This window comes from Taeniopygia guttata, chromosome 2 (genome assembly GCF_048771995.1).
Source record: "Taeniopygia guttata chromosome 2, bTaeGut7.mat, whole genome shotgun sequence".
In the NCBI taxonomy this organism is placed as follows: Eukaryota; Metazoa; Chordata; class Aves; order Passeriformes; family Estrildidae; genus Taeniopygia; species Taeniopygia guttata.
Window position 1 is genome coordinate 142,780,304 of NC_133026.1, and position 13,384 is coordinate 142,793,687.

At 41.1% G+C, this 13,384-nt stretch overlaps 1 long non-coding RNA gene across 1 annotated transcript in view; it reads left to right on the forward strand.

Annotated features, from left to right (window-relative positions):
• LOC140682480 (uncharacterized) overlaps nucleotides 1–13,384 on the forward strand; it is a 155,627-nt gene that overhangs the window by 53,748 nt on the left and 88,495 nt on the right. The gene's annotated exons all lie outside the window — the stretch shown is intronic.

Sequence of the window (13,384 nt, forward strand, 5' to 3'; positions counted from 1 at the left end):
GCATAGGAAAGTGAAGGCATCTTTCCAAGGAGTGTATTAGAGCTTGGATTTGGACCCAATCTCAGTAATTTTGTAGCCTCAGGATAGTGGCATTTTCTGCTACCCCTGCTGCCATATTGCACCTCACAGAAACTGTGCTCTGGGTGATACTGGAGCACAAGTGAGAGGGACAGGGACAAGGAACAGGTTTGTTCATTCCAAGCAGGATCTCCCTCCATGCTGGTGTCTTCCAGTGAATGCAGTAGAATGAGAGGTGAATTGCAGCAAACCACAAGTGCAGCCAAAACCGTGAGAGTTTACCCGAGGCTGGGGGTGCAGAGAAACCACCCCTTTTAAAACAGTGTCCCAGGGCTACTGGGCTGGGTGGGAGACCTGGTCATCCCCCACCGTGTGCCTGACTGCCTGAAAACAAACCCTGAACATCTGCCCCAAGGGAAGCACCACGATGCTCCAACCTGCTGCTCAGATGAAGAAGGGGACCACCCCCACTGCCATCTGAGGTGGATGTGGCCATACAGAGCTGTCAAATTAACTGAGACAAACCTGGCTGCCTGGAACGTTACTCTTAAAAAAATGTTGTTACCTCTGTGTGCCTCTGTCCCTGCATTTCATTTTTTACTGCAAACTGACCTATTCCTTTTTTTGTGGTGGTGATGTCATCTTCAAACTAAAAGTGACAACTAAGCACTCACACTAAAAGTGATAACTGAACACTGTACCTTGTCTGCTGCTGCTCACAGGCTGAGACAGTCCAGCATTCACTGCAGAGCATCCCATTTGGTGCAGAGCATCCTCCTTTGTGCAGCTCTGTGGAGCAGCAGGCTGGGTCTGGTCTGGGACCGGCCTGCAGCTGTGCGAGCTTCCCCAGCACATCTGCCTGACACCAGGGCACCCCGTGTCTCTGTGGTCTTTGGGTCATGCTTCTGCTGTGGCTTCTTGTGGGGGGGATGATGGCCCCATCCCTTCAGGGTTGAAAGAATCAACACTAGATCTGTTCCAGAGAGGGAAAGGCTCTAGTCCAACCCTGGTTAAGACCAAAAGTGAAACCCGTGTGGGATACAACTATGAACATGTGTAACACTCTAAAGCAAGGGGAAATTAAATCTTTTTTGTGTTAGACTGAAAATCTAAAATTGTAAGTACCAGTCAGCTCTCCAGAGCTCTAGCAGATGGATGAACTGGGAGTGTTTTTTTAAGCCAATGCACATCTCTCCAAGTAAAATGCCACTCTCCATTATTCTGAGTTGGAAGAATAATGAAAGAATCAATCAAATCCTCTAACACTGACAGAAAACAGACAAAAATCCATGAGTCCCTCTGAGGCTCAAAGAGGATTAAACTCCTCAGGCAGGAACTCTTCTATAAGGATTTGTTTATAGCAAGAAAAAAAGTTTGATAGATGTGTATGGTCAGTTCAAAACAGCAGCCTGAAAAACCTTGTATGCTATCTGAAATGGAACAACCCCATTCTATAGATCAACAACCTGAAATATGATTTTGACTCTGATACAAACAAGCCAAGAAGCATCACACAAATCCCTTTGGTGCTTAGAGCTCTTCACTTCCTTCCATATTCCACCCATTTATCTCTTTGGTAGCAAACTCCTCAAGGCTGGCATAATAGACACAGTTACAGAAACAGCTAATAAGTGATTAATGCAACCTGAGACACTCAGGGAGCCTTGTGTATTCCCACTGTGCTGGGTCTGTGTGCAGTGATGGAGTGGAGGAGAACCAGGGAAGATCCCCTTCCATCAGCAATGCCTTCTGAGGGTCAGCACCCCACTTGAGTCTGTATCAGTGCAAAAGCACTGCTGAATCCTTCCCTTCATCCACAGCATAACTGCACTGGAGCAGCATCTGATAACATTTCCAGGAGCACTGAAGAGATGATTAACTCCTTTTGCACAGTGTGGAGCAGGGTTCCAAGTTTGGCTAGAGAGGATTACAAATCAAGGAGCATCTGGTGTAATATAAAAGTAAGTGTAGCATGGATGAGCAATTTGCTTGTATTTTGCTCAGTAAGGTAATATTTTGGAGAATATAAGGCACAGGGCAGAGTTTTCAGGATTTTCAGGATTGGGTCTCAGGTTATGTTCTCCTGATCAAAGACAACAAGCCCCAGAATTTCGTGGGTTGCAATACACTGTTAAGCTTGTTTTAAGCATTGTGGGGAGCAATGATTTGTCTGTGCAGCTGGAACATAGTGGTGTTAACTACTGCAGGATCTGTGTGACACTGTCAGGGATATACACACTGGATACCTGTAATCCCATAAAGCCCAGGGTTTATGCAGGTCCATCAGGGAGATGTCCTGGGTGTTATTCTCAGTATTAATTCCATTTAGGTATTCCTAGCACATCTGGCTGCTGTACAGAACAAAGATGCTAAAAAAAATCTTTGTTCTGGCTTGAAGGAAAACACAGGAAATGCTGGGGATTGCCAGAAGAAATGAGATTAGAAAAGTTCACCTGTTTTCTGCCATTCTGCCTCTTATTTCAATTTCCATCTCATTCACAGCATTGAGTCACAGACTGGTTTGAATTGGAAGGGACCCTTAAATATTATCTTGTCCAGCCTCACTGCCAAACCTTAAGGTTAGTTTGGGCCCTACAGCTGGCCTGAAAACCTCAGAAGTTATGTGTCCTTCTGGGGAACTGATGTGATCTTTGAGTAAGGTCAGATGATTTCCAAGTGCTTTAATTTGCATTCTAAATCTTTTGCTCTGCTATAAATACAATAACATTATATTTTTGGACATATCTGCATTCCTTATTCAAGGCAGAGGGTATTGAACATGAGCAGAGCATCTGATAGCTGTTTATTAGAGGTCCACATGAGCTCCTTTTAAAAGTGATGCATTGTAGAGGAATGAAAACAGCAGATCTTTCAGCACATTAGCATTCTGTGCTGCTAAAAGACTTAGTACTATTTAAGGGTGTCACAGCAAAGCAAGAAAGAGAGAAAGTTGCTCATAGCTACCTAAACAATGATTACACAGTAAATGGATCTCTCAGAAAATACTGGAATGATTTCCAATGCTTGTGGTTTTCCTCTGAATGCAGCATTACAGATTTGCAGATGAATTAGACTGCAACAGTCAGCAGATGTGATTGTTTTCCAGAACCATTTTTTTAGACAACCCTACTGAATTCCTCTGATTTTTTCAAGCACCCTACCTACAAAAGGACCTTATTTTGTTTCTTTTTTTTCACCACCACCCACAACATATTACAGATTTTGGTGTTTATTAACTTATAAATGAAGTGAGACATAAGAGCACATGGGTTTTATGACAGCTTGTTTCAGATGAGCAGAACTGAGCCTGTGTTTGCCCATGGGTGTGTTCTGCATGCAGATTTGTATCCTGTTTCTGTACTTGCGACTCTTTATAACCTCCATCATTTTCATCATAAAATTATGGAATATGCTGAGTTGGAAGGGACCCATCAGGATCATCAAGTCCTGGCCCCCCACAGGACACCCCAAGAGTCACCCCATATGCCTGAGGGCTTTGTTTAAACCCTTTTTGAGCTCTGTCAGATTTAGTGCTGTTATTACTTCCCTGGGAAGCTTGTTCCAGTGCCCAACCACCCTCTAATACCCACCCAGCCTAAACTTCCCCTGGCACAGTTTGTGGCCATTGTCTTGGGTCCTGCTGCTGGTCACCTGAGAGAAGAGATCAGTGTCTGCTCCCCCTTTTCTCCTCACAAGGAAGCTGTACCTGCAGTGAGGTCTCCCCTCCGGGCTGAACAATCCAAGTGACCTCAGCTGCTCCTCATGGTACCAGCTGTCTTAAAAAAAAAAACCATAGATTTTTATCTGACTCTAACAAGGGTTCAGGTAATGCCAAGTGTGGGAATATTGATATGCTGAAATAATTTCATATAAGTGTGCATATGAGTGTTTCAGCACCAAACTTGGTGTCATGCAGCCAAGTGCTATAGCATAACTCAGGAGAGGTATCTGGTGTGATCTGCTCTGAAATAGAGCTCATAGTCCCTAATGTGCTTTGGCAACCACAGTAATGAACATCACACTCAGGGGCTACAGTCCAGCAAGAGCACAAAATTCAGCATGAAGAATGCCAAGATTAGTCCCTGGAGTGGCCTGTCAATACTGGCAGGATGATGATCATGAGGGAAAAACAACAGCAAAGATCAGATTAGAACGAGAATTCACAGGGGTGTCTGAGACACCAGTAGCCACTTTATACTGTTTGCCTTGGAAAGAAAAGCCTTAGCTGAGCTGGAGGGTGCTCCAATAAAATGTTGGGCTCATTCATTCCCCCAATTCACATGTCTGAGATTTGTACCAGGAGAGTGGAGACCTAAAGTGACTAAGGAGTCTTCAGACACAGCTCTAGGGAAATAAGTTTCCTTGGAGAACTGCAATATACGTACTTCTGAGGAAGGGATTAGCTGTCCCCAGGCTGGGAGAGAAATTTCAGGACTTGGTAGACCAACAGGCTCCAGGTCATAGATTAAAATCAAGTGAGGTCATAAATTAATGCTAATTTTTGGTCGGGTCATAAAACTAATTTGTTTAGATTATTCAGCCCTAGATGTTTTCAGAAGACAATAAAAACAGGGGCATAACATGCAGAAGGACTGTGTCCACAGGTGGTGCCCACAGACAATGCCCACAGCTCTGAATACAAGATCCCTGCCTTTCCTTGTGGTGCCATTGTGAAAAGGGTACATACAACAGCACCTTTTGTCTGGATTTATCCTGAGCCTGACACCTTGCTGCTATGGGAATGAAAATTAGTAACTTGGTCAGCTGTGTCTGCTTCATCATTTCCATCTCTCTGGCCAATAATTTCATCCTGCCTGCAGGTGAAAAAAGGAACTGCTATGTAATTTATACTTTTTTCATGTTTTCAGTGTTTCTGCAAAGAAATAAAAAGTGGGCTTCTGCAGCAGAATTACAATCTTATGTTTTCTAGGTAAATTAATCTAAAAAAAGACGTTCATGGTTCCTCTGCAAGCCACCATGCCTTGATTTTTTTCACTTGTCCAAGACAGAGGAGGTAGGAAAAGTTCTAAATAAAGATGTTTCTGGAGAAAGAGCTCTTTACATAGTTCAAGAGCAACCATAGAAGGGCACAATGGACACAACTTACTCCATCATGCTGCAGCTTAAACTTCAAGCTTTTTAGAAAGCAAGGTCATTATGTTTCAGAACATTTATGTGGACACAGCAAAAACATGACTGGCAAACCCCTAAGGTGTGCTTGCTGGCATTTCCCGTGAGTTATAATGATTTCAGGACACCTTGGACAGGCATCCAGCAAAGTGCTTTCCTATTGTCTTGAAGCTGCTTCTCTGCCTCAAAAACAACTTTTAAGATGGTGTGAGATATATTAGGAATAGACTGAGCATCAGAACCTATGGGGTAAACTACATAAAGACAACCAATAGAAAAGAATCATGGTGCATGACATTTCAGATGCAATTGTTTGCCTACATAATTAATTTTTTTTCTTAACAGCATCTAAGGGGCTTGATGTCACTAAACTGCTCTCCCTCCACTTAGATGCCATTGAAAATGTCTTCCCAAAATTAACCCTTGTGAAATCCTCATTTAATGCCCCTGAGCAGGATGTTAAGTCTTTAAGAAGTCTGCCCTGCCCTGACACTACCCCTGGTGTGAAACAGCTGTGTAGGCTCAAAGCACCATCCAAGGCTTGAAGTGCACAGGAAACTGCTCCTGACAAAGAAAGTGTGACTGGGCTCTGCTCTGAGGTGAGGCACTACTAATAATTCAGAGCAGCAGAGACTTATTCAGCCTTGCCATTGTGACTTTCCAGCACAAATCTCTCACCTCTGTCACTTGGTGGGAACTGCTGATCCAAGTGAAATATTGGGAATTATTCTCATCTTGGTGTCAGAATTAGGTAACTGCATTTTTTGTAGTGAAAGGGAAAAATTCTTCTTGTCAGCCTTTGTGAGAAGTTTGAGAAATACATCATGCATTGCAGGTTGTAAGTAGGTAATTGGGTTATTTGTAAGGTATTTTATGAGCATTTAATGTGCCTCTTTTTCTTCCCTCCAGACAAGTTCAGAGGTAACTTTTCCTTTCATTCTTCTTTCACTGCATCCTGTGTTATCTGTTCCCAAGAGGCTTTTCTGGATGTAGAATAAAAATGTACAGAAGCCTTGTCAGGCTGAGTATCTTACATATGTAATAGCATATGTTTATACAAAAATGACAAAGCACACTGTTATAATAAACTGCTGTTGTAGAAAATCCTCCATTTATTCAAGTCAAGGCCTTGTTCCTTGTTATAAGGGAAAATGTGAACACCCTCACTTGGACAAGGTCACACCACACCATAAACACATAAACCTGACATCTTACTGAGCCCTGTGTGAACAAACTCCTGTTAAGAAACAAATGCTCTTCCCCAGTGGGTCTTACAGCCTTGCTCAGAACAGCTGCAATGGGGAGTGATTGCTCTGAGCATTGGGGCAAGGAAGGAAACATGGCAGAGTGAGCAGTAAGGGGGTGGGAATGGTGGAATGCAATTTTGGGCGTAATTCAGTTTCTTTCTTGATGCTTGACTACAAAGTTTTTTGGTAAAATCAATGAAGCAGTTATATAAGTGACTGGGAAGCTAAATTGCTTGGTGGAGTGTCTGCCAGTGAGCTGAGCCGCTGGTTTGCAATGCCTCCAGTGCATTCACAAAGGGAGATATATAACAAATGATGTATTTTTTCCAGGCTCTGAATCAATGTATGAAATTGAAAAGGTTTTCCTTCCTCATCTTCAGTCAGTATTTTATCTTCAGTACTAGCAAGAGCTGTGAAACATTCTCAGGACTGGAGATTTTGCTTCTTTCTCTTTTGGTTGTTTATCTCAGTGGTGAAGAGATAATGCCAAATTCATGGATATAGAAAACATAAAGCTTGAAATATCCACTCTGTCTGTTGGAATTTTACAGATTGTAAAAACCATGCTGTTCCTCATCAGTGGACTCAGGCACTTGTATTTGAATAAGGCATAATTTCCACAAGGGTCTCCAAAATCTCTTTTTTTGAACTCTTCAGGAGATAACAGATCCGTTGTTTTTCATTGTGTCCTGTTCCAGTGGTTAGGCATATTTGCTGTCAGACGTTCTTTATTTCCAATTTGATCTTTAGTAGCTTTCTATCATAATTTTTGTTCTGCTTTTCTTCACTAGATTAAAGAGATTTTCATAAACTACTAATTTTGGCCATGGAAGCATTCATACATTGGAATTAAATCAATTAACTCCAGTGAAGCCTTCATTTCCATAAGCTACACAGCCTGACTTAGTTTTGGCACTGACCTACAGCAGACTTTTTATGAACACATTTTTGACACTCTTAGGGATCACAAGAGCACAAAGTCATTTAGACTGGGGAAGACCTCTAAGATCAACAAGTCCAACCATTTACCCACCACTGCCAACTCCACCATTCAATAATACCCTAAATTCCATGCCTCCAGGCTGAACAGCCCAGCTCCCTCAGCTGCTCCTCATCTGAATTGTGCTCCAGACTTCCCACCAGCTCCATTGCCCTTCTCTGGACACTCTCCAAGACCTCAAAGTCTTTTTAGGAGGGACCCAGGGCTGGACACAGGGTTTGAGTGCAGGCTCACCCGTGCTGAGTACAGGGGAATGGTCACTGTTGGCCTGTTGGAGTAGCAAAGACCATCACAAAACTGTGATTCAGGGCTGAAAGTGTCTAACATCTGAAATGGACTTATGTAGACAGGTGCCCAAATTTGAAACTGTGGCCCTGAACAAAGGCAATGATAGCTGTTTTTTGGATATAGTGACTTCTACCTTAAAGTAAAAACTCTGGTTGGATACCAGTCTCTGCTTCAAATTAAGAATTTCAGATTAAGAAAGTTTTTTGCTATTGTTTTTCTGGTAATTTCTTAACTTTTGGAATATGGAGCAAAAGCAACTTCCTAATGCATTGATGCTAGGATGCAGTACTTTCTGACATCCACAAGATACATTCTAGAATGAGTTTTAAAAAGAGATTCGATCTATAAGAATTTTTTTTTTTTTGGACCCTTAATCAAAGAATCCATAACAGGGTAAAGCAAAGTGTCTGAAAGAGGAAGTCCCCATTGCAGCAGTTACTATCAAAGTTTTATTTTTTGGATGTTTGACAGGAGATGCACCAAAGAGAGAATGCAAAGGCTTGGGATTGCAGTGCCTAGCTGAGACTGGTCAATGTCACTATGCTCTGCATGGGAATACAGACTAGATGTATACAGACAGGAAGGCAGCATCAAATGTGAAAATAAAACCTGTGAAACTGTGTTCTTGGGTCAATGGGTGATAATGGTGTTCTCTGTCCTCACCATGACCTTAAAGCTGAAAATAGAATATTGACTTTTATCCATAAAGTTTGAAATAGCTTGGAGTTTTTTTCCTAGAGTTTCTTTTTCTTATTTTTTCTTATTTTTTAAATATATGATTCTCAGGTTCATGGAGGCCCTTCTGCTCTAGTCCTCTAGTTCTGAAATTGATGTGAGCAGAAAGATGGGGTGAATTGGTGCCTGGGATTGCCTTGCAAATATGCTGCACAGGGAACTTTCAGTTCATAGAGGTGAGGACAGCACAGCCCTGGGAGGGAACTATGGTGGAAATCCACAAGCTGCAATTGGCATGTGACCTACCTTGTCTGAGAGAATAAGAGGAGGAAATGTTGTTGCTTAAATTAAGTTTTAAATATTGGTGAGTTTTTTGTTCCTGATAAATTTGGAGCAGATAAATAAAATGGAAATTACAAATACTTGGATTTTTCCTTGTTCTGCAGGAAGCAATAAAAAAACCCCAAACAAAACCAGCAATAGAAAAGGAAGCTGTTGGAGATGGTTCCATGAGAACTTGCCTGCCAACATCCTTATCGTGGTTTCTGAGAGGTAATGGGTCCTGCCAAGTTAATTGCCAGGAAAAGGGGAGTCCCACAGGGCAGCAGGTGGCTGCACACTGCAGTGTCAGCTGTGGCATGTGGGATGTACTCCCTGTACCCTCATTATCCTGAGAACTGGTCTGGGACTGCCAAGCAGCCAAGCATAACAATTTGCAGATTATTAGGCTGTTAATGAAGAATGAGCTGTAAAGGCAGAATGTTGATTCACCTTGTGGATTAGATCCCACTAGGATCTTCTTCCCAGCATCATTCAGATGGGAAAAGTGAAAAAGAACAGCTCCCAGATTGTTCAAGCTTCTGGTCTTGCCTTTCCTGGGAACAGGAACACAGGGAATGAATTGCTGCCACTGCAAGACTTGGTCCTATCCATGCAGAATCAGCTGATTCTGAGACAAGGCTGTAACTCCTGACTCCTGGATGGAGCTTTAAAACGTTGATCTGGGCACACCCAAAAGAGGCAGTCACTCATATGAAGCAAAATACTTGGTGATTTATAGAAGCGTACAAAACTGAGAGCCTGTCAAAATCGTCTCTGTGCAGAATAATGAATAGGAAGAAGCAGCTGTATTTTTTATTATTTTAAGTAACGATAAGTTAATTAAAATTATACCTAATATCTTGAAGGTGTAATAAATATCCCTTGGAGTACCCCATGTCAATACTGCTGGGAGTGGGTTTTGCAAGGAAAAGTCATTTCACATGTATTTGTTTTAGAACCTTAGATATTCAGCAAATCAGCTGAGATTGCTTCTTCTTTGTCTCCATGTGACAACAGTGGTGGTTTTTTGTTTTCAGTTAATATTGCAAAGTTGAAGGAGGCAAAAGAGGCACTGATTTCAGGACCTTCAAAAGGTACATGGACTGTGAAATAGAGAGACGTTGAGTATATAAATATTAAGATAATATTCTGTGATTCTGTGATCTGGAAATATTTCACAACCAGAAAAACAGAACACCTTGAAGTGAGGGGAGATCTAGGTCAGGAGAAGTAGCATGAGATGGCACTTTATAGGAGATTAACCAGCCCTGCATATAGCTGTTGTTTTCACATGAAAGAGCTGAATGAATCAGTCTCTGACAGCTATCACATATAGAACAGCTTAGGGGTAAATAGACAGAAAAGAAGAAAATTTTTAGAAAAAAAATTGGGCCTTATCTGCTAAAGTTATATAAACAACAGAATTTTTTTTTGTGGAGGACCTAATGAGAGCGTTCCTTAAAAACTGCTGTAAGCCTCAAGTGCCTGGAGATATGCATATTGAGTTTTTACCCCTTCCCTCCCATCTGCCAGCTGCTCTGCTGTCATAATTTTTCCCTCCTCCAGTAAAACACAGAGCTGGGGAAACAACAAACCCTGAATTGTGTCACTGCACAGAAGAAGATTGATGGGGAGGTTAATAAGTTGACTGTGCAATTATAACACTCACCATGTACCACTGATAATGGTTAATGTGGTTATTTCCCACTCCTCTGATTATTTTTCTGCCTGTTTTTCAAGTCAGCTGGGGAGCCAGGCTCTGTTCCCTGCCTTGCTGCTCTACAGTGAGCAGCCCCAGGAAACTTGGCTATCAGGCACTTTGCTGTGCTGGTGTTTGGATAAACTCCTTGACTCCCAGTGCACTCAGGAAAGGCAACTGAAGTTCTGCTAATGAGAAAAGGATTAGATGAGATTGTTTTCTTTTTTATTGCTGTGCTTTTCCAAATGTGAAAACAACTGTGAAATAATCAGGAATGGATTAAAGCTGAGGACAGTAAGTGATTTTTTCCCCCCTGTGTTTAAAAGCTATATTTTGAATTGCGTTTTTTGTTAGCACACAGTTCTAAATGATATCACACCTGTCACATTGTTCTCAGGAGAGTTAAGCTCAGTGGTTTGAGTCTTAAAGTCAGCCAAGAGTAGATATCTTGACTGGTATAGACACTTAACTGTGAATTTCTAAATATACATTATAAAAATTGGTCAATGGCATAAATTAATATACAAAAAAATTCCCTCACTACCCTTCAAACAAACACCCTAGCTACAGGTATAACTTTTTTTAGAATATAGGCGTGATGGTTACAAAAATGCTCTTGGAGCACTACAAAGTAATGATTTTGGTACAAAACTGTTGTCCAGATTGTCAATATTCCATTTACTTTAATGATTGAGTACTTCAAAGCATAAGCTGCCCTTGATGCAGTTGATTGTATGTTGCTTTTCAGAGAAGAAAGCTGTGGTTTTCAGCCTGTTTATTTAGAAATCATTTAAGAGCTCCTGACATGCAGCTTGTGAGAGGAACTGAGGTACAAATTTCTGAGGAATAAGCCTGCTACTGTTTGTTTCTGTGTATACCACATTCGTAGAAAGGAATGAGGTGACATCAAAGAATATTGGTAAATTTTGCCAAGGCTTTCTTCTAATAGGGAAAATATATTAAAGTCCTCAATACTTGATGGCTGCTTTGGCTAAAGTGTTATGATATCAAGGCAATTTGCTTTTATTAAGCCAGGCATCCCTGTTTCAAGGGATAATTACTAGGTGTTTGGTTCATAGGTCTTTGTATGAGCAATTCTATCCTTTATGAACAAGAAACCCTGAAGATGATTGTGAGGGAAAGCTGAATACACTAGCAGAACCATAAAGTCATGGAGTACAAGAATACTGAGACCATAAATAATGTGCTCCACAGAAGACAGATGCTACAATGAGAAATAACATTTCTGAACCTATAAGGTCACCGCATTTGAAAAGGAACAAACAGTGCAATTGCTGGGGTGACAAATAGCCAGCAAGTGTAGAAAAATAGTCTCATGCAGGGATTTACCTGCTACAGTAACAAGTGAAATTCCTCACTAGAGAATTGCTCATAGCAATGAGCTGATTTAGCAACCTTTTTATCTGGTCAACATGGACTCAGGCTTCACTAGGCCTGATTTTTCTTGGGAACACAGTTATTATGCTAATGGAGAATTTGAGAGGGATAACAAAGAAAGATATCTGTGTCTCTGATAAGAAGCAGGACATTTGGGCTTGTGGTAAGGAGCAGTGAATTGAACTTATAACTCCAGTCTGCAACCTTGTTATCCAGTTAGCACCTTCCACTCACTGTGATTGTCATTACAGTGGTGATGAGAATTAGAAAATCAGTTCAGCTGGGCTATTAGCAAGAATTAAATATTTAGAGACCACGAGAAGTGAACCCATCCAGCACAGGAAAAAAAAAAAAAGGTTGTTAAGGAGACGACAGTTGTTAATGAACTGTTCAAAGCAGCCAAAAAAAGCTGCCTTATTTAGTGCCTGAAATACCACTGTAAATATGAAACTAATTTAAATGCTTCAGATGTCATTACTTCCTTGTCTTCATCTCCTACAGTATCAGCACTTGCCTAGGTGAGCTGAAGGATTTGACATTCCATGCATGGCATAAAAGTGGTATTTGTGGGGACTAAAAGAAGTAATACATTTGGAATGAGAGTTCAGTTACTGGTAGAAACATCACTGGGTATAACATTTCAGACCAGTCATTACTTTCTTTCTTCAGACCTATTATTCAGTGATAGAATTTTCTGTGGAATTTACTTGTCTATCTTTCTTATTTTCTATTTCAGAATGTAGCACTTTACTGATAAAATATTGCCCTAAAACCCCATTGATTGAGTCAGTTTACAATGCAACACATTGGTTTTTATCCCATTAAAATGAAACATTTTCATGCTTTGGTACTTTTTTGTTTGTAAACAGTAGTGTCTTCTAACATATATTAGGATGTTCTAGCCAAATTGGTCATCTTCTAAAAATGAGGCTAATCCAACAGCAGTGCTCCTAAGAATCCCCAGTTTTTATTAAGGTCTAGGTGGCAGCAGCCTGCACAAAGCAAATCTGTATTTACAAAGAATCTGTATGTTGCACTGTACTGTTTGAGTGTGGTTTGTCTGGGGATTGCTGTGTGATTACAGGTTCTGCTCTTTCATCTGAGATTTACTTTAAAGATAGTATTTACTGAAACAAACCCAGCTCCTTTGAGAACAGACTTGATGAGAGGCTTCATGCACTTTACAGCCTGGTATGAATCATGACACGATATAAAACTGGGCTATATATTTACTCATGGTATATATAAACTTGGGCTATATATTTACTCTTTCCAAGGTGAAGTTGATTAGCCAGTCCCCCAAAAAATTAACCTCCTTTTGATGCAGAGCTTGTAGCACTGAGGTGTGCCCTTGTAGCATCTCATAGGACTGTCTGTGCTGGCACATGAATAATTTAGGGTATTAGTCTTGGCTTCCCCTCATCTTGAGGCAGCTGAGTGGGAGTTTAGCAGTGAGTTTTGTGTCCTGCTGTACTTCAACATGGACTCATTTTACAGCCTCAGAAAACCCTTGTTTTGGTGACAACTCAGACTAGTGACAGGGTTAAGAGCTAAGCTCTGGAAAACAGCACCAGAGAATGTAATTTTTTTTCTTGGCTGTACAATTGA